General features: G+C 45.2%; 1 protein-coding gene across 9 annotated transcripts in view; it reads right to left on the minus strand.

The window, feature by feature from the left end:
- sema4ba (sema domain, immunoglobulin domain (Ig), transmembrane domain (TM) and short cytoplasmic domain, (semaphorin) 4Ba) overlaps nt 1–22,073 on the minus strand; it is a 520,834-nt gene that overhangs the window by 389,026 nt on the left and 109,735 nt on the right. For 4 of the 9 annotated variants that reach the window (XM_060923501.1, XM_060923498.1, XM_060923497.1 and 1 more), the window contains exon 1: nt 2,607–3,053. The exons of 1 other annotated variant lie outside the window; for it this stretch is intronic. The gene's annotated coding sequence lies outside the window, so the exon portion shown is untranslated. Of the gene's footprint in view, nt 1–1,509; nt 1,697–2,606; nt 3,054–22,073 lie in introns of those variants that run through there. 4 more of the 9 variants (XM_060923491.1, XM_060923492.1, XM_060923493.1 and 1 more) reach the window with 4 other exon arrangements.

The following is a 22,073-nucleotide window of genomic DNA, read 5'->3' on the forward strand; positions in this document are numbered from 1 at the left end:
TTAAAAAGAAAAGTTCTGAGTGACAAAAAGAAGAGTTCAATTCTGGCTTTCCTTGCAGAGGGATACAGTGAGCATCAGGTTGCTTCCATTATCAAAATTTCTAAAGACAGCCGTTCATAAGAACAAGGTCAAGCAGTAGACATTAGAGACAACAAAGTTAAAGACTGGCAGCAGGCGAAAGCGACTCTTCAATGACTGGGATGATCATCAACTCCTTCGAATGCCACTCAGCAACCGTTGGATGACATCAAGTGACCTACAAAAAGAACTGCAAATGGCAGCTGGGGTTAAGCGCATGCAAGGACAGTTCAAAACAGGCTCTCCCAGGCAAGGTTGAAGTCATGCAAAGCTAGGGGAAAAAAATCCCTTCATCAATGAGAAGCAAAGAAAACCCAGGCTGAGGTTTGCTAAAGACCATAGAGGACTGGAGTAAGGTCATCATCTCTGAGGAGTCCAATTTTCAGCTTTTCCCATCACCTGGTCATCTACCTGGAGAGGCCTAGAAGCCACAATGTCTCGCACCCATTGTGAAATTTTGTGGAGGATCGGTGATTATCTTGGGGTGCTTCAGCAAAGGTGGAATGGGGCAGATTTTTGTTTGTGAAGGACACATATAAATCAAGTCATGTACAAGGTTATCCTGTAAGAAAACTTGCTTCATTCTGCTCTGACAGTGTTCCCTAACTCTGTGGACTGGGTTTCAGCAGGACAATGCTCCATGCCACACAGCCAGGTCACAATCAAGGTGTGGATGGAGGACCACAAGATTAAGACCCCAACATGACCAGTCTAACCTCCAGACCTGAACCCCACTGAAAACCTTGAGAATGTGATCAAGAGGAAGATGGATGTCACAAGCTATCAAAGCGGAGCTGACTGAATTTTTGCACCAGGAGTGGCGTAAAGTCACCCAAGAGCAATGTGAAAGACTGGTGGAGAGCATGCCAAGACGCATGAAAGCTGTGATTAAATGTCAGGGTTATTCTACGAAATAATGATTTCTGAACTCATCCTAATTTCAAACATTAGTATTGTGTTGTTTAAAATTGAGTATGATCTTGATTTCTATGCATTACTCAAGGTCTGAAAACACTTCATCTTTGTTATTTTGACCAGCTGTCATTTTCTGCAATTAAATGCTCCAAGTGACAACCTTTCTGTGGAATTTGGGGGAAAAATGTTGAGTAGTTTATGGAATAAAACAAAAATATTCATGTTCCTCAAACACAGACCTATAAACAGTAAAACCAGAGAAACTGATAATTTTGCAGTGGTGTCTTAATTTTCTCCAGAGCTGTGAATATTAATATAACACATAACCAGTCACGTTTGGACACACTGACTCATTCATAGGTTGTTCTGTATTTTGACCATTTTCTACACTGTAGAACAATACTGAAAACATCAAAAGTATGAAACATATGGAACATGTGCAATTATGTGGTAAACAAAAAATAGTGTTAAGACATGTTTCATATTTTAGATTATTCAAAAATAGCCACCATTTACCTTAATGACAGCTTTGTACATTATTGGCATTCACCAGCTTCATGAAGCAGTCACCTGCAATGCTTTTCAATTAACTTCCTTGTCAAAAGTTAACTGGGGGAATTTCTTGCTTTCTTAATGCATAGGAAACCATCAAACTAAATAGTAATCAAAAGTACAGTAAAACAGCTCTATTCGAAAACTGTAGCAATCCATGTCAATAACCACTTGACTAAATAAACAATCACAGTCCATCATTACTTTGACGTGAAGTGTCTTAGTTCATAAAAATAAAGAAAAAACATTGAATTAGAAGGTGTCCAAACTTTTGACTGGCACTGTATTTTTTTAATAGTTTTTTTTTTACTATGTTGCAGTTTGCAGAATAAAAATTGTTTGTATTCTGAAAAAGGTTCATGCACATTAATTCCTTTAGATGTGTCATTTTGTGAGGCCAAACAAATGCTATCAAAGCCTTCATTATACACAAAATTAAAATCTACATTTTTAGATACCTTTACTGCTTAGTCCCTAAATACAGATTGCATGTGCCCTATGAAAATTAATTTTGCTTTTTTATTTTCATCAGATTGTACTCCACAAAACGGATTTTCAAAGATTATCCACTGGTGCTGAAACAAAATAGCTAGACCTCTCATGTCCCTTTGTACTTATTTTTCATATTATAAAAAACTTTGTATTTATTGTTTATGCATATTTTATTGCCTCATTAAGATTCAGTTTATCCTTTTTATTTACAGAATAGACACCTCTAGTTTGAGTATGAAGAAAGAATTAGGTTTAGGGTGTCTATTCGTGTGCCTGTACTTTTTTTTTTAAATCTCTTGTTTTGGGACGAACAGATTTAATATTTTTTAACAGGTTTGCATTTGACTCAAGTCCCTATAAAGCACTATTGACTGAAATAATCTTCCATGTCGACGTTTCTGCTTTCAAAATATAAAAGTATGAGCAGAAATTCTCAGCTGTAATCTGCTATTCTATCAGAATTTCAAATTAACTTCGAATGCAGCGAGTGTGCATAACCGAACAAGCAAAAAAAACAAACAAGCAGGAGGATGGGAGGGAGGTGTACACAACACAATCTATCCTAATACCTTGCAGACCGATAAAAGGTCTTGATGTTGAGAGGAGTCTCATGGAGTCCCACCTGCCCTTTCCCCGACTGACACCACACTTACAGAGCCGTCGCAATAACAAACCCAACGTTGACAGAGCCAAAACTTCCACGACAAGCAACGTAAATTCCCGTTTTGTACGCTAGGCAAAACACCCAGCAGTCCAGGATCAATGACTAACAGTTATGAGACAATAAAACGGAATCTGAACCAACCACTGAGGACTCACTCTTGTCCAGACTTGCTTTTCAATGCACTCTTCAAAAAAGTCGAGAGAAATAAAGAATATAATTCCTTTTTTACTGGTCAGATCTAGAAGCCAATCTGCAATAAATACAATTTTATTTGGCGAAAATGAACAGGCTCACCCACTACTATTCGTGCTGGGTGTCGAATAGTACGCGTACGTGTGGTATGTAAGTGACGCGCCGCTCTGCCCCTCCCCACACACAAAAGACAGGAAGGGAAGGGCGGAAGACACACTGAATAAAAAAACAAAACACGTTTTCATTTTAATTTGGCATAAACCCTATTCAGAAGAATAAGATTTACATTAGGACCTGAGGTGAAAGGGATGTTGAAGCGTAATTTACGGATATATACTGTTAGGATTATTAGGCATTGATAAACCCTGGTAAGACGAATCACGTCTCACACTCAAGCCAAACTCCACCTCCTCGTGGTACACCCCGGTGAACCTGGCATTGGGTGAGCTAACGGAGTTATGTCGATAAAATGTAAAGGAACCTCTTTCGTCTTATTCTTCGTGTGCAATCACGTGACAAAAACAGTGCGACATGTGCACCCGTCATGTTGGATGATATACAAATCCAGAATGCAAGAACATGTACAAAAGTAGTATATTTTGTTAACATATTTTGATATTCTAATTATTCTTGTTTTTATGTTATTAACCCAACAAGCCTTTACATTTCAAACAATAAAGCTCTTTGACAAAGGATAAGAGTACAAACACAGTCTAAAAGCATGCAATAAAAACATCACTAAGCAAGTTAGTACTAGCGGTGTAGCGGTGGCTACAATTATCGACAGTCCATAATTATCGAAACCTTTACAGATTTACCAATAAAAAAAAAAAATTACAAAGGTGAGTTTCAGTTACAACAGTTATTATGGGTTAATTAATCAACCGGGAGACTCCCCTCGCCCTTTGATCTTGTTGGATGAGATGTTACGTGAGGTGTCAATAATAGTGATCACTTCTATCGGTGTCCACCATTATCGGCACCCTGTGGAATTAAGTGACATTTACAAATGTTATGTATCGATCTTTGTGTAACATTGTTGAAGTATATGAAGTACTTTAAAAAAATAAAAGTGCTGTGATTTTTGATTATTTTTTTTTCTGATTCATCACAGAATGGAATGCTTATAGTGTATCTGGGATCCTATTGCAATAAATAGAATTAGACCAGAATTAAATTCCTAGCATATACAAAATTACATGCTTGAAATATTCAGATTTTTCTATTCCATTCAGAAAATACTGTATATACTTTTTTTGCAGTTTGTTGTAAATATCTACCACATATTACAATATCAGTAGACATTTTATATTTTGGTTCGAGGAATGACATGCGACCTTTGACCTGAATTTTCATGTGGTTACAATGTCAATATCCTGTTGACATTTGTTGGTAAACTACAAAACTAGACATTAATACAAACAACGAATGAGTAACAAAATGTGATCTACGAAAATACTTCAAAAGTGGGTAAAAAAGTGGAACAAAAAGATTTTCTGACACAGAAACATTATCGGTTCATTTGTTTACAAACATTAGAATTACTTCCTCATTTATGTAAGCACCGACATTAATATATTTATATAAAAGATATTTTGTACTAAATATAAGTCTATGTAAAACAAATTTTAAATAAAAACTGTTTTGTTAATACCACATACCTTTTTTTTTCTCATCTCATTATCTCTAGCCGCTTTATCCTTCTACAGGGTCGCAGGCAAGCTGGAGCCTATCCCAGCTGACTACGGGCGAAAGGCGGGGTACACCCTGGACAAGTCGCCAGGTCATCACAGGGCTGACACATAGACACAGACAACCATTCACACTCACATTCACACCTATGGTCAATTTAGAGTCACCAGTTAACCTAACCTGCATGTCTTTGGACTGTGGGGGAAACCGGAGCACCCGGAGGACACGGGGAGAACATGCAAACTCCGCACAGAAAGGCCCTCGCCGGCCATGGGGCTCGAACCCAGGACCTTCTTGCTGTGAGGCGACAGCGCTAACCACTACACCACCGTGCCGCCCACCTTTTTTTTTTTTTTGATAAATAATCTGTCATGCTCTGCCCCGGACATCCACTCCGGAGATTACAGATCTCTCACGCCAGTGCCGATCCGGGACTGGAATTCCATCTCACCTGTATTCACTTCCTGGTTTTCACCGCTGCATATACACCTTTCTCAGACTCTGACTTTGCCAGAACGTGTCATTTGCCACTCTAGCCGTTTCTGTGCCTTTTTGCGTGTCATGTTTTTTTTTTTTTTGCGCTAGCTATTTTTCTGGTTCATGGGATTTTTTGCACTAGCGTTTATTCTTGTTCATGTTTTTTTGCACTTGTGTTTTTGCCCTTGCCTGTCTCGTGTTTTTGTCAAGTTTTTTGTATCTTTTTTGTATCTATTTTTGCCATTTGTATTTTGTCCTGTTTGTTTACCTTTTTGTCACACCCTTTTTCCCTGGATTAAATCACCTTATTTATTGGATAACTGTCTGTGTTCTGCTTTTGGATCCTATCTCACCACACCTCCACCACCCCTAACAGTACATTCTGGCCCACATGGATCCAGCGGGACTCACCCGTCTGAGAACGGCCATCCAGCAGCAAGGGACTCTCCTCGGGACCCATCAACAAGACTTCCAGGAGACCACCCAGAACCTCGCCACCCTGTCCAACTCACTCAACCTCCTCACCACACAGATGCAGCGCTATCAAGCCATGCCTACCCCTGTCCAGCCATCTCCTACTTCAGTTCCTGCCACTATTTATCTCTGTGAGCTGAGACTCCCAGCACCTCAGCCCTACAATGGAGAGCCAGATACTTGCAGATTGTTCCTATCTCAATGCTCATTGATCATGGAGCTGCAACCTCTGACCTTCCCCACTCCCGGGTGGCATATGTTATCATGTTCCTCACCAGCAAGGCCAGGGAGTGGGGAACAGCAGTCTGGGATGCCGATGCTCCCTGTTGCTCCAGTTTCAAAGATTTCTCCGAGGAGATGAGGCGAACTTTTGAGCATTGTCTGTCTGGCTGGGAGGCGGCTAGGGAACTCAGGGAGCTGCGGCAGGGGTCCCGGTCTACCTCAGACTATGCCATCGAGTTCCAGACGTTGGCGGCATCGTGCGGTTGGAACAAGAGCGCCCAGGTCGACGCGTTCCTGCATGGCTTGTGCCATTAAGGATGAACTAGTATCGCGGGAACTGCCGTCGGACCTCTCCAGTCTTATGGACCTCGCCAACCGTATCGACGCCCAGTTCCAGCAACGGAGGAGAGAGAAGGCCCACCCCAGCTTCACCTCCTCTCCACCTCCCGCCTCGTCCGTTGAACCCATGCAGGTAGACCGGGTACGGATGTCAGCAGAGGAACAACAGCACCAGCAGAGCACTTTCTACTACGGTCAGCAAGGACACATCTGCCAAGCCTGCCTGCTAAATGGAACGAGACCACCAGTGAATCGAGGGGCCCTGGTGGGCAACGCTGTGAACCAGCCCCCCGCTGATCGACTGTTACTCCCTGTCATCGTCATCCATGACAACCAGCATCACCATCTCCAGGCCCTTGTCGACTCAGGGGCAGACAGGAACCTGATCTGCTCTGCCACCGCCAAGCGTCTGGGAATCCCACTACTTGCCCTCGACGGCCTTCTCACAGTCCTGACACTCAATGGCACCGGCTTGACCACCATCACCCACCTTACCGCCCCGCTCACCCTGAGGATTTCCGGCAACCATTCTGAATCCATCCAGTTCATGGAAAAGGACAAGTCGCTCCGCCCCTGCATCGACTATCGAGGACTTAACGCCATCACGGTCAAGAACTGCTACCCACTACCGCTCATGACCACGGCTTTTGAACTACTCCAGGGAGCCAAGATATTTACCAAGTTGGACTTATACAATGCCTAACATCTTGTCAGGATCAGGGAGGGGGACGAGTGAAAGACAACCTTTAACACCACCACTGGCCACTACGAGTACCTCGTGGTCCCTTTCGGCCTGACCAACACGCGCGCAGTCTTCCAGGCACTCATCAATGACGTCCTAAGGGACTTTCTTAATATCTTCATTTTCGTGTACCTAGATGACATCCTGATCTTTTCTCGCTCCCTGGAGGAACATCGGGGCCACGTCCAGCAGGTCCTCCAGCGCCTGCTAGAAAATAAGCTGTTTGTCAAGGCGGAAAAGAGTGAATTCCACCAGAGCTCTGTCTCATTTCTGGGGTTCATCATCTCCCTGGCTAGGATCCAGATGGACCCTCTCAAGCTTGAGGCAGTCGCTGACTGGCCCACCCCAGCCTCGCGACGAGAACTCCAGCGTTTCCTGGGATTCACCAATTTCTACAGGCGCTTCAACTGCGACTTCAGCACGGTGGCCAGACCTCTCACTGACCTCGACCAAGACCTCATTCAAGTGGGGGAGGAAGCAGAGAAAGCCTTCTCCATGCTCAAACACAAGTTCACCACAGCACTCATTCTCACCATAACCGATCCGACCAAACAGTTCATCGTGGAGGTTGATGCTTCCGAATCTGGGGTCAGAGCCATTCTCTCCCAGAGGGCCAATGATAACCAGGTCCATCCCTGCTCCTTCTTCTCTCGCCGGCTGTCCCCTGCTAAATGAAATTACAACATCGGTGACAGAGAGCTATTGGCCATCAAGCTACCCCTGGAGGAGTGGAGGCACTGGCTTGAGGGGTCGGATCTCCCCTTCCTTGTCTGGACCGACCACAAAAACCTAGAATACCTCAAGTCTGCCAAACGCCTTAACTCACGACAAGCCTGATGGTCTCTCTTCTTCTCCCGGTTCTGATTCATGCTCTCCTACCGCCCAGGCTCCAAGAACGGCAAACCCGACGCCCTGTCCAGGATATTCTCTGCCTGCCAGGAGGAGTCTAGTATGCCTGAAACCATCCTCCCTCCACGCTGTCTGGTCAGGGCCGCCCTACTTGAGGTAGAGACATTGGTGCAGGAGGCCCTGGAGCAGGACCCCGGAGAAGGTAATTCAAGCAACATACCACCTAACCGTCTGTTTGTTCCCTGTTCTGTGCGAACCCAGGTGCTGCAGTGGGGTCATGGCTCCAAGTTGGCTTGTCACCCGGGAGCTGCTCGAACCCTGGCACTCATCCAACAGCGCTTCTGGTGGCCATCCATCAAGGAAGACGTCCAGGAGTTCGTGACAGCCTGCGACACATGTGCCCGGAACAAGACAGCCAATCGACCCCCTGCCGGCCTGCTAAGACCCCTTCCGATTCCTCATCGACCCTGGTCTCACATCGCCCTGGACTTCGTCACAGGACTCTCCAACTCAGGTGGCAACACATGCATCCTCACAGTTATTGACTGTTTCTCCAAGACAGTCCATTTCATCCCTCTGCCCAAGCTTCCCACAGCTAAAGAAATCGCCGAATTACTCATCCTTCATATTTTCTGCCTACATGGACTCCCCACTGATATCATCTCTGGCCGGGGTCCTCAGTTCACTGCACAGTTCTGGAGGGCCTTCTGCAAACTCATTGGGGCCTCCTGTAGCCTCTCCTCAGGGTTCCATCCTGAAACCAACGGCCAGGCAGAACAGGCGAATCAAGATTTGGAGGTGGCACTCAGGTGCATGGCATCCAGGGATGCCGGTTCTTGGAGTAAGTGCTTACCTTGGGTTGAGTATGCTCACAACACTCTCCCTTCATCTGCTAATTAAATTGGTGTGGCCTTATCTTCCAAAAAAACTTCTGCCAGATTTTTGGACCACTTCTTCTCCCACAGTTTTCAAGATAGAGACCTCAAACCAACTTTAAACCGTGCAGTATGATCTGGAATGGTGTGCTTGTATGCAGCTTTTGGATTGGCACACTTGTTCTCTCATTCTTGTCGTTTTGCTGTTGTTCTTCTTTCCCATAGAAAATGAATGGGGCTTATGTTTTGAGTCAGCCTGTTCAGACATGCTTCATCAGAGATGCACCAAACTGCATTTGATGTGTCAAGCCAACTCCCCCGACACAAACATGCAATTGGATCTGGCCTGCACTTGTCTTTTCCTTTCTTTTTTCTCATCAGTTTTTCTCTCCGTAGACTTCCATTCATTTTTGGGCCCATTCAAATGAATGGAGTTCTGCTTAGTCACGCTTCACCACATATCTACCAAACTTCATCTAGCACCTCAGGCTAACTCAACCATCAGACACATTATCTCACACACGCACACTGTCTCTGTGTATCTCTCTCAGTCACACACACCTAGACACTCTCTCTCTCACTCTGCTTCATACACATACATACACCAAACACAAACTCCACACTCACACACACACACACAGAGATACACTAACATGCTGTCTCTCTCTTTCTCTCCCTCACAGTGACACACACAAACACAGAGATTCTCTCTCGATCTCAGACACACACCCACACAAACAAACAAAACACACACATTTTCTCTCTCTCCCACCCTCCCACTGACACACAGATTGTCTCTCTCTCAAGTCCAGATACACAGACGCTCACACTCTCTCTCCCCCTTGATCTCAGACACACACACACACAAACATACACACGTGCTCTCTCTCCCTCACTTTGCTTCATACACATCCATATACCCCACTCACATGTATATTAGCATGTTAACCATTACAAATCAACTTTAACTAAGTGGCCGTACATATACATTTAGCATGTTAGCTGTTACAAATCAACTTCAACTTAGTGGCCACTTTATTAGGAACACGTCTGTCCATACATTCAGATACACACATGTATTTAGCATGTTAGCAGTTAAAAATCAACTTCAAGGCCACTTTATTAGGAACACTTGTGTCTGTACATATGCATTTTGCATGCGAACCATTAACATGTTAGCCATTACAAATCAGCTTCAATTTAGTGGCCACTTTATTAGGAACACTTGTGTCAAAACACACATTGAGCATGTCAGCTATTAGCATGTTAGCAGTGAATATGTTAAGATAAGATAAGATAGCCTTTTATTATCCCACAAGGGGAAATTTACATTGTTACAGCAGCAAAATATATAAAGAGAAAAAGATAAGGCAGTGAAGGAGTAGTGCAAAAGTACTAAGTATACAAAAAGGATATATAAAGAAATAAACTACAAATTTAGAGATAAAAAATGAACAAATTTGCACAAATTAACAGGTTTGCAGATATACAGTTAACATAAGTGTATTACAAAGGTGGAATTGTACGTGTAAGTATTGCACAGGTAGTATTACCCAGGTAATATTGCACAAGTAAGTAGGTATATTGCACAAGAGCCATTTTAACCATGTGTAGCTAGCAGTTCGCTGTAAAAGTACTGATGCTGATAGTCAGTGCACACAGTATACGTTCAGAGAGGTTTCTATGGATGTAGATGTGATCTGGACAGTATTGTTCATTATTGTGAGGAGTGTCTGGTGCTGTGCTTGGTGAGGTGCCGGTTGTACAGTCTCACAGCAGTAGGGAGGAAGGAGCTGCTATATCTCTCCTTAACACACCACCGATGGAGGAGCCGGTCACTAAAGAAGCTGCCCAGTGCTGCTATTGTCTCCTGCAGTGGATGGGAGGTGTTTGCCATTAAGGTTGACAACTTGGCCAACATCCTCCTCTCCCCCACTACGTCCACTGAGTCCAGTGCACAGCCCAGGACAGATCCTGCCTTCCCAATCAGCTTAAGTTTTTTTCCTCTCTGCTATTGTGACACTGCTTCCCCAACAGACAACTCCATAGAATATGGCTGATGCCACCACCGAATCATAAAAAGAGTTCAGAATGGACCCTGATTTCCAAAGTCCAAAGGACCCTGAGCCTCCTCAGCAGGTGGAGTCTGCTCTGACCTTTCTTGTACAGGGCATGTGTGGGATCAGTCCAGTCCAGTTTATTGTTCAGATGAACACCCAGGTACCTGTAGCTCCTAACAATCTCAATGTCGTTTCCCTGAATGTTCACTGGGGTAGATGAAGAGAACCTCGTCCTGCGGAAATCCACCACCAGTTCCTTGGTTTTACTTGTATTGATCTGGAGGGAGTTCCGTTGGCACCAGTCCACAAAGTTCCTTGTCAGTTCTCTGTACTTGCAATCATCGCCATCTAAGATATAGCCCACAATAGCAGTCATCAGAGAACTTCTGTAGATGACAGGTAGTTGTATCGTATCTAAAGTCCACAGTGTAAAGTGTGAACAGAAATGGGGCCAGGACTGTCCCCTGTGGAGCCCCTGTGCTGCAGAGAATGGTGTCTGACACACAGTCCTTCAGTCTCACATACTGTGGTCTGTTTGTGAGATAGTACATAGTCCACGAGGTAAGATGATGGTCCACCCCTGCGCTCTCCATCTTACTCCTCAGAAGAGTCGGCTGGATGGTGTTGAAGGCACTGGATAGATCAAAGAACATGATTCTAACAGTGCTTCCTGCCTTTTCAAGATGAAAGAGAAATCTATGAAGCAGGTAGGCGACTGCATCTTCCACCCCGATGCCTGGCTGGTAGGCAAACTGCAGGGGATCCATAGCTGGCCCCACCAGTGTGTGGAGATGTGCCAGAACAAGTCTTTCCAGAGCCTTCATCTGTTAAGGGTGGCGAGATGTGGTGAGTTAGGATCCAATAGCAGAACACAAATCAGAAAATCGAATGAATAAAAAATGATTTAATTAAAGTCCAAAAAAAGAGTCAATAAACAAAATAGCAAAAATAATCCAGACAACAACGAGGTAGACAAAGACAAAGCACTAATATGAAAAAACATGAAAAATAGTTCAGACAACAACCATTGTGCAAAAAAACAAGGGAAATAAATGACAAAAAGTGAGTATAAAAAACTGTGGCTAAGAATAGGCAAAACAGAGCAAAAATCAGGAAGCAAAAAATGGCACAGAGACGACATGAGAAACAGACAAGACGTTCTGGCAAAGTCCCCTTCTGAGAATGGCCTATTTCTACACAGCAGAGCAGACCAGGAAGTGAATGCCGGCAAGATGGAAGTCCCGTCCCGGATCCGAATTGCACTTGTTACATCTGCTGGCTCAAGGCAAGCCCCCAACATTAAACCCACGCTCCACAGCGCGACGATCATACAGCCGCTTCATTTTCCTTTGTGCTCTAGACAGCTTTTCTTTGGACAACTTCCACGCAAGAAGTTGTTTCCGTCTAAACCCATGCACGAAATCAATTAGGTTCTGAGGTGGTTGCACTGGTTCCACCTCATGTTTTAACACAGAGAGAGGGCCCCGAACCCTGTGTGCAAACACCAGGTCATTGGGACTGAATCCCATACTTTCCTGTGTTACTTCGCGTGCAGCTAGTAAAAGCCAGGGAAGACCCTCCTCCCAATCCTTATTCAACTCAACGCAGTAAGCGCGCAGTAAAGATTTTAATGTACAATGGAACCGTTCAAGAGCACCTTGGCTCTGCGCATGGTATGCGCTGCTTACGCGATGTGTTACATGAAGCTGATTCAAAACTTCCTTAAACAGACCTGAAGTGAAATTACTTCCCTGGTCACTCTGCACAACCTTCGGTATTCCAAATATCGACATGAACTGAGACAATGCTTTCATAACCGAATGAGTGGTAATTGTGCATAACGGATAAGCAGCTGGATACCGTGTGGCCTGACACATGACGGTTAACAAGTATGCACACCCTGACTTTGAGGGTGACAATGGACCTACACAATCAACAATAAGATGCTCAGAGGGCTGCTCAACAACAGGAATTGGATGTAACGGCGCAGGCTTTATTGTCTGATTAGGTTTACCCATAAACTGGCACGCAAGACATGTTCTCACATACTCAGCCACACTCCGTTTAATTCTTGGCCAATAAAAGTGCCGCAACAGCCTCTGATAAGTCTTGCGGACACCAAAGTGCCCGGCGACATCACCATGAACTGTCTGCAACACCAAATCACGGTATTTCACCGGAACCACAATTTGCAACACAGGCTCATCACCCACGGCAGACCATTTACGCACTAATATCCCGTCAATGACAAAATAACCACTCTCACTAGAATCCATATCATCAACAGATAAAGCACTCCTCAGCACATCTGCCAACTCATCATCCCCTTGCTGCGCTACAATCAGGTCATCTCGTGACAACACTGATGGCAACAGAGGCAAAGTAGGCACTGGACTGGACTTTACGCCTTGCCTGTGACTCTGCGCACGAGTTACAGCACAGGCACAAAACACATCAGGAAACTGCTCACCGCAGTCATCAGGGACACAAGCTGATGGCACCACACTTACCACAGGTGACGGCGAAGACTCAGCCCACACACGTCCACCTGCCAGGTTGTTACCCAGAATTACATCAACCCCCTCTACTGGCAACTCGGGCCGAACAGCCATCGTAACCTCCCCTTTAACCAAATCTGAATCCAAACTGAACTCATGCAATGGAACTGAAAAAGTCTGCATTCCTATCCCCCTAATAAGAACACAACTAACCGTGTCGGACTGTTCATTAAATGGAAGTATGTGCTGTCTAATAAATGACTCAAATGCCCTTGTGTCGCGCAATATCCTTACAGGCACCTTCTCCAGGCTACCCAACAATGACACAGAACCTGTAGAAATAAACGGCCCATAGCTTTCACTATGGCCTGTGGCTGTTATCGCCACTTCAGACTTGTCAGAGCTCTCACCACCTGACAAACTCCCTGAAGCGCTACACACAGCACTTACTAAATCTTCAAACTTCATACCGCTCGCACCCTCCACTGGCGTATCCACACCCTTGGAGGAGGCAGCACACACAGATTTAACAGGAGTATTTCTACCTTTACCCTGTCCCTGCAACACGGGACATTCCTTCTTCCAATGACCCTGCTCATTACAATAACGACATCGGTCATTCCCCGTTACACTGGGATAGGCAGACTGTCTCGGACCAGCCGGATGATTATAACGAGAATCACGACTGCCCAAAGACGTACCACTAACACCACCCCCATGAGTCAGAATGAACTCATCTGCCAACACAGCAGCTTCAGCGGCAGTTTTAGCTTTCCGCTCGGTTATATAAGTTGCAATTCGGTCAGGTATGGTGTTTTTAAATTGTTCTAACAAGACCAAATCACAAAGACCTTGGAATGTACTCACCCCCACAGCCGTACACCACCGATTGAAAAATGTAGTGAGTTCGCGAACGAACTCTGTATGCAGCTGTCTATCTCCTTTCCTCCAATTTCTAAACTTCTGACGATAGGCCTCTGGGACCAGCTCATAAGCCTTCAGTATGGCTCCTTTAACAGAGGCATACTTTTTCCACTCTTCAGCACTCAGAGCAACATAGGCATCCTGAGCCTTCCCTGTGAGAACACTTTGCAACAACAAAGTGCGCTCCGAGTCTCCCCACCATCGATCATCAGCAAGACTTTCAAACAATGAAAAAAACGTATCGAGGTCGCAATCGTTAAATCTAGGCAGAAGTTTAACCATGTTTGATAAATTACATTCCATAGATTCACCAACAGCGGCGGAAGCCCGTTCTTCCAACTGCTTTCGCCTTTTAACCTCCTCATGCAACTTGTCATACTCCAGCTGCCGGTCCTTCTCACAGACCTCAGCAGCCAGCCGCTCTCTCTCCAACTGCGCTGCCGCAACTTGCCGGTCTTTCTCCATCTGAATTTCCAGCAATTGCTTTTGCTGCTCGAAAGTTAAATAAGCCGCCGGTGGAGTAACCACTGGTGCTACACCCTGTGGCATCAGTAAGCCAGCAGGTGGTACCAATTTTGAAGGATCTAATACTTCCAACTCAAGCAACTTATCTTTAACGGCTAGTCTCAGCTCAGCCTTACGTAAAGTTTTTGCCAAGTCAGTCTCAAACCCATAATGACCTGCAACTTTCCGAAGTTGATCCTTTGTCAAAGTATTCAATGTCTCCTCCAAAGGAAATGCCACAAATGCATTTACACTTTCCATCACAGGACCCAAATGCCAAATACCTGACCAAAAATCCAAACTCTTACCAGATGCCCAATTTACCAAATATAAAGCTCACAAAATTATACTACCCAAGTACCAACATTACCAAATGCCATAATTCTTACTAAGTAGTCTAGCTACCAAAACTTACTACTTACCAAATGCTAGTTTCACAACAAAGCCAAATATTACCAAACTAACTCCACAAAAAGTTCATCTTCACAAATGCCCAATTACTCACCACACCGCATGCATGCTGGATCACCATTCCTTGAAGCGCATGTCCCACAATCAACAAAAGGTCAACAGCACAGGAGTAGCCCCGCAACTAACTCAACACAAATCCCTAATTAAGACTAAACTAGTCTTCAGGAGCCCTCATACGATTGAGTTCAAAAGGACCCCCCCCCGTGTTCGACTCCCCAAAACAAAAAACTAACATAACAAACTAACAAAACAAACAGTGTTATGCGCTCTACTCCTACTGCAGGGTTGGCACATTATTCCGGTGGAATCTAATCCACCTGCGTTGCCTTGCCAATCAAGGGACAATTACCTCAAGTACAAACAGCACCAGATATGCAATTAGCTTCGTCCCGACATCAAAACAATTGATAACAGGACGATGAGACTTCCTCCTTCCCAACCAACCAAACAGAAACAATTAATCAAGCAAATTAACCGGAAACAATTAATGTAACGAAAAAACTGAAACAATGTATTAAACATACAATAATACTATGTGGGTCACCCTACAGAATGACCAGCGAGTTATCAATTAACCTTACCGGTTCCAAATCTCTCCCGGACGAGCCCCCATATGTTACACCTGCTGGCTCAAGGCAAGTGCAGCATAAAGGGAGACCACACCAAGTAGTTCAATATATCAATATTTATTTAAATAATGGAAGAATGTCAGTAATATGTAGAATAAAAGTGTAATGTGTTGTGGTCTGGGTGCAAATAAGTTTAGCCAAACCAAAATGAAGGAGGAAGCTCCCTCTTGCCTTCTCGGGAGACCTTTTATAGGCCAAGCCCCCATTATCTACAATCCTCCACACCTGGACCAGTCACCTGTTGATTACACATTAAGCAACACACGGACCAGGGTGGAGCTAAAGACACCCCAAAACAGACAAGGTCGTGACACACTGAACTGGGAGACAGTAAATCTCCGGAGTGGATTGAATCTATGCGTCTGATCCTCGGACGACGGAACACTCCCAAGGCTATGGTGCGGAGCTGAGAACTCGGACGAGAGACCAGGCCATCAGGGCTCACCGAACCAGTAAGTGATAACTTTGCATTCTTGTGTAAAGAAATTAGTGGAAACAGTATTTAAAGAATGATACAAGAGATGGACAGAGATTGTTCCAGTCAAGGAAGACTGATATAAGAGACGGACAGAAGTTTGTCCGAGCTCAGGAGGACTGCTAAGCTGTGGTACCATCAATATGTTTGCAGACAATGGATAAAACACAATTTTGAGACAATAAACTGCGAGTAGTTTATTGGGTTGTGTAAGAGAATTATCCGCCTAAGTGACAACTGGGTAATCGCTCGCCAACTTGAGGAGGGGAAGTACGGGTGCATGTTTCGACGGATTCACGTTCAGCGATTCGTGGGAATTGAATCTTGCTCCCTTTGTTCTGTGTGAACAACTGGCCTGTCTGGGGAATGGGATAGAGAGGTTCGATCGCGAAAACGCAAAGACACACCGGTGTGCACGCAAAATATTGATGAATTAACAGAGTACTGTCCTGCTCCAAATTCTGAAACAGAGAAACAGATTTTGTACACATGCGTGAGTTGTCTTTGAGGTTGTTGTACTAAATGATACCTGCTTTAATTTAAGGCAAATGTCAGATAAATTGTTTACTAATAAGAACACACCTAAAGGATTATTGTGTCGCATTTTTGGACATAGTCCAACTTGCTCTTCTTGTGATCCTAATAAAAACTCAGCCATTGTTGTCATAACCTATTGATATAACAGTGTACAATGAGGAACAGAAACAGTAAGTTAGGGAAAGAAAAGAAAAAGCAAGTAAGTGTGAAGCTACATGTGCTATAATAAGAATTGGATGTTCCTATGACAATCCAAACATCCAGTTTATGAAAACCTCGTATGGCGAGGATTATTTGGCACAGTTTGATATATGGGTAAAGGACTTAGGATTCCCTGGAAAGGGCAGTTTTAGTCCCAGGCAGATAGGACAGTTAGAAGAAAAGTTGAAACAGAAGGAAAAAGAAGAGTCTGCAGATAATGTTAAGTTTTTAGGGGACTGGAGGGCGTTTTCTGCATGGAAAGAAGAAACACTTAAGAGAGAGTACAAAAGAGAGAAACGACAGGCAGGGCTCTCACCCTCTTCTCAGTGTTTGAAATTTCAGATGGACCCTGACCTGGAGTCTGCCCCACCACCCCGACACACACTGCCTCCTCAGCAAGGCGGAACATCATTCCCACAAGCGCTTCACTCACAGAAAGGGGGAGAAGTCGAGACAAAGAAGAAAAAAAATACTGAGCCTCTGGAATCTCTCCCAGCCTACCAGCTGCCTCCAGCATCAGCGCCTCTCAGCGCTTCTCCGTCACACACGAGATCCGGTCTTGCATATGGTGATGGAAAAGATACCCTCCTGGACCTGACCATGTGCTCACCAGTGGGTCCACAAGGCCATAATCTAATGTCTGAAGTCCTTCATCTTCCAGTGATGGAAGTGGCTGGAGCTGACGGCGTGCTTTTAGTCCACAGACCCTGGGTGACAGCTGATATCAAGGAAAGCATGGCTTCTCTTCCCAACGTGAGAGAGGTAGGAGGAAAGAGATTTGGTAACGAACTGTTGATATTTTGCAGACAATTCCAACCACCCATGAGCTTCGCCGCCTAATCATGACCAAGATGGGTACAGATTGGAACAAGGTTTCCAAAGAGTGGCCGGAAGCTGACCAGTGAATGACTACACCAGACTGGAGCACGGCTGGCAATGGTGAGTATAGAGATACCATGCTCTCTGTGCTCGTCTGGACAGTGCTTTTCCTTTGAACATAGACATGACTAAGATCAGTATGTGTAAGCAAGAAGATGGAGAAGGGGTGTCAGCATTTCTCACCTGTCTCACTGCCATGTATGAGAAACACAGTGGCCTGACCAGACCCATGACCCTGGCTGGAGTGGAAGGCACTCCTGAGGTCTGGGAAGCGCACCTGCGGAACAGTTTCATGAGCGGTATGGATCCAGCAGTGGCCAAGTTAGTAAAGCAGCTCTGTCTCCTGTGGGAAACCACCAGTCTCACCAAGATCGAGCAGTACGCTGTGCATGCAGAAAAGCTGCTGAAGGAGAAGGAGAAGACAAAGTCGACACAAAGAGACCAAGACCTACACGCCGCCACTCTCACTCTTTTCCAGACTGTTCAGCCTGGAGAAAAAGGAACAAGAGGAGGAAGAGGTCGAAGTAGGGGCCGAGACAGGACAACCTGGAGTGACTCGTCCTGGATAAAAGGTGCAACCTGCTACAACTGCAATCAAAAGGGACACATTGCTCGAAATTGTCTCCACAGTAACAGGCAGAAGCCCCGTGAGGAGTACAGCAAAGCAGACTGATGGGTGGACTCCGGGAATGGGCCCCACACAGAGAACAGGGGAGGTAACACACACACACCTGATGATACACATACACATAGACAGGAGCATTCACATAACATTAAACACATTAGTAGCAGCACCTGCATGCAACAGCAAGACTACACAGAAACGCCCGATACACCAGTCCAAATAAATACACCTGAAGTTGCATTAAGTTTGTTAAAATACACAACTACTCCCTTTTCTAAACTCCCTTGTATGCCCCTCACTGTGTGTGGGCATGTGTTAGCCTTTTTAGTAGATTCTGGAGCAGCACACTCAGTGATACAACATGGGGTACTTCCAATAGACCCACCACTCAGCTCAAATTCTATTCAGACGATGGGCATCTCAGGACGACCTGTAACCGAAACTTTCTCAGTCAACCTCCCGTGTGAAAGCGAGGGAGGAATAGTTACGTCCCACTCATTCCTCATCTCACATACATGTCCAGTAAATTTGTTAGCATGTGATTTAATGTGCAAATTAGGAGTAAATCTCACGTCCACTCCAGATGGACTAACTATTGAAGTAAGTGAAATGTGCGGTGTGCAGTATGGGTTTGGAAGCTCCCTGTATGTGTATGTCTGGCAGCTCTGCTCAGATCAGCTCACACAAACTCCAAAACACCTTGTACAGCTCGCACACTTGAACACCTCATCAGTTGACACAGATTATATGAAAGAGGAAGATTTGCATTGTACAGCACATGTTCACCAAGGGCAAGATGTAGAGTTTGAAAAGACTTGGTTTGCAGACCCCCATGCACATGAAAGATTGACCCTCAAACTATGTATTGGTCTAAACATTATTGCGCTGTGCAGGTCCATTTTACTCGTTGTCCAAACAGCTGCATCAATGTTCATCGCAGTGTTCTCAAACATGTTATACACAGCCTTGTGTCAGAGGACTTTGAGGTCGGCTGCTGCCAACATGATTTCTTTGACATCATTAATTCTATATCCCATGTCTCATTACCAAGGCCACGAGCATTGTAAAGACGTGGGGAAGTGGGTCAGGAAGTGTGCAGTCGATGGCAATGAATGGTCCCAAACAGAGGACCCTAGTGTGTTGTTTTGCCAAAAGCTTGGGGTCTACAAACAAAGTCATGCTATGTGTGTGTATGTTAAGCGCAGCGTAATATTAGCCACTGATGACCAGGGTCCTGGGGACCCCGGCCATAGTGGCCTGTTTGTCTCTGTTTCCACAGGTATAACTCCAGCAGAGGTGCACCCCAAATTGGCGGGAGTTCCAAATTCCGTTTGGGCAAAGGGTAAACATGATGTGGGCCTAATAAAGAATGCTGAACCAGTGGTGATCACCCCCAAATCAGACTTCAGTCCTAAACAGACCCAGTATCCACTCAAACCAGAAGCAATCGCAGGTATAAGACCGGTCTTTGATTCGTTGCTGAAGGCAGATGTAATTGTCCCTTGCCAGGACTCTCCAGTGCACACTCCTATTTTTCCAGTTAAGAAGGCAAGAAAACCGTCCCAGCCCGATGAGTGGAGGTTTGTCCAAGATCTGCAAGCAGTCAATGTTGTGGCTGTCCCGCGCGCGCCTGATGTCCCTCAAGAGCGCTCTGCAGACCACACCCACTCTGGGACTGCCTGACCCCAATAAACCATTTGTTCAAACTGTCGATGAAAAGAAGGGTTTTATGACCTCTGTTCTTTTGCAGAAACACAGGGATAGATTGAGAACTGTAGCCTACTTCTCCAGCAGGGTGGATCCAGTGGTGGCTGGACTTCCTGTTTGCCTGCGTGCAGTTGCTGCAGCTGAAAAGGCGGTAACTGCCTCGAGAAATATTGTGGGGTATTCTAACCTCACCCTTTGGTCCCACATGCTGTCTCCCTGCTTCTGTTGGAAAAAAAAAAGACGTCACATTTGTCAGCACAGAGATGGTTGAAGTATAACACTGTTATACTTGATATGCCTAACATCACTGTGAAACGTTGTTCTGTTCTGAATTCTGCCTCTCTTCTCCCTACAGAGGACGATGGAGAGCCACATGACTGTGTAGCTCTCACTAACGATTTTTGTTCCCCCAGGGCAGACTTAAAGAGCGACCCTTTGGAAAATCCAGACATGATCCTCTATGTGGATGGTTCAGCCTCCAGAGACCCAGAGATGGGAAAGAACAAAGTAGGTTTTGCCATAGTCTCAGATCACGAGGTCCTCAAGGCGTCGTGTCTGCCCTCAAACCTGTCGGCACAGGCCGCAGAGCACTGTGCCCTTATCGAGACATGCAAATTGGCTGCAGGGTGACCTGTCAATATTTTTATGGACAGTAGGTACACGTTTGGCGTTGTGCACGATTTTGGCACTATTTGGAAACACAGAAATTTTCTCACTAGCACAGGATCTCCCATTGCACATCATAAACTGGTCTCTGAGTTGTTGGATGCTGTTCTACTCCCTAGAGCCATTGCTGTGTGTAAGTGTGCTGCCCATACTAACAATACTGATCTTGTGTCTCAAGGGAATGACAGGGCGGACACGGCAGCTAAGTGTGCAGCCTCGGCTTCCAGTTCACCCTCTAACCTTGCCTTTCCTCAGGTTTCTACCTCTTGTTTACAGCTAGCGGACCTTCAGAGCACTGCCACCCAGGACGAGAGACGAGTCTGGAAACAGGCGGACTGTATCCTTGCAAACTCGGTCTGGGTTTGTCCCTCGGACTGTCCCTGTCTACCAAAATACATGTTCCCTTTCTATGCAAAATTGGCACATGGGCTCACCCATGTGTCAAAAAGGGGGGATGGTAGCAGAAGTAACAAAGAGATTGTTCACAAAGGGGTTTTCAAATTATGCTGCGAAATTTTGCAAGCAATGCTTGATATGTGCACAATATAATGCAGATCAAGGTATCAAACTAACTCAAGCAGCACACCCAATACCAGACAAACCATTTGATCACCTCCAAATGGACTTCATTGAACTGACACTTAGAGAGGGAAAATGGGTCACTTAAAAATAAACTAAGCAAAGCTTGTGCAGAAACAGGGCTAGGATGGACAAAGGTCCTCCCTGTAGTACTCACACAAATGAGGATGCAAACTAGGCCTAAACATGGGTTAAGCCCATTCGAAATTCTGTTTGGACGAGTACCCAACATGGAGATAGGGCCAGCTCAAGGAACACTGCTGGACACCACACTGTGTGATGATGCAATGTTGAATTACTGTGCAACGTTGTCCTCTGCTTTGACATCTATCCACAAACAGGTAAAGAAGCACTTCCCAAACCCGCTGAGGGACCTCTGCACGATCTACAACCAGGGGATTGGATCATGGTAAAGGACTTCCAACAAACCAAGTGGAACAAGCCACGGTGGAATAGCCCATTCCAGGTCCTGCTCACGACCCCAACGGCAGTGAAGGTCACAGGCAGAGTGACGTGGATCCACGCTAGCCGCTGCAGGAGGGTTCCTGAACCGGCTGAGCAGGAGGAAAAGGAAGGCCTAAGTGACCAGACGCTGACTAAAGCTCGTGAGGAAGAAAGGCATCACTGCATGGAACAGTGCGAGTATCACATCAATCACGCACGCACCCTCAATAGGGAAGAGTATTTCAGTGTCTAGCTGATAGATAAGTCTTAGGGTTTTGAGTTTCCTCCAAGTCCCGGTGAGGTGGGACGAG

Source organism: Neoarius graeffei, chromosome 6 (genome assembly GCF_027579695.1).
Source record: "Neoarius graeffei isolate fNeoGra1 chromosome 6, fNeoGra1.pri, whole genome shotgun sequence".
Classification (NCBI taxonomy): Eukaryota; Metazoa; Chordata; class Actinopteri; order Siluriformes; family Ariidae; genus Neoarius; species Neoarius graeffei.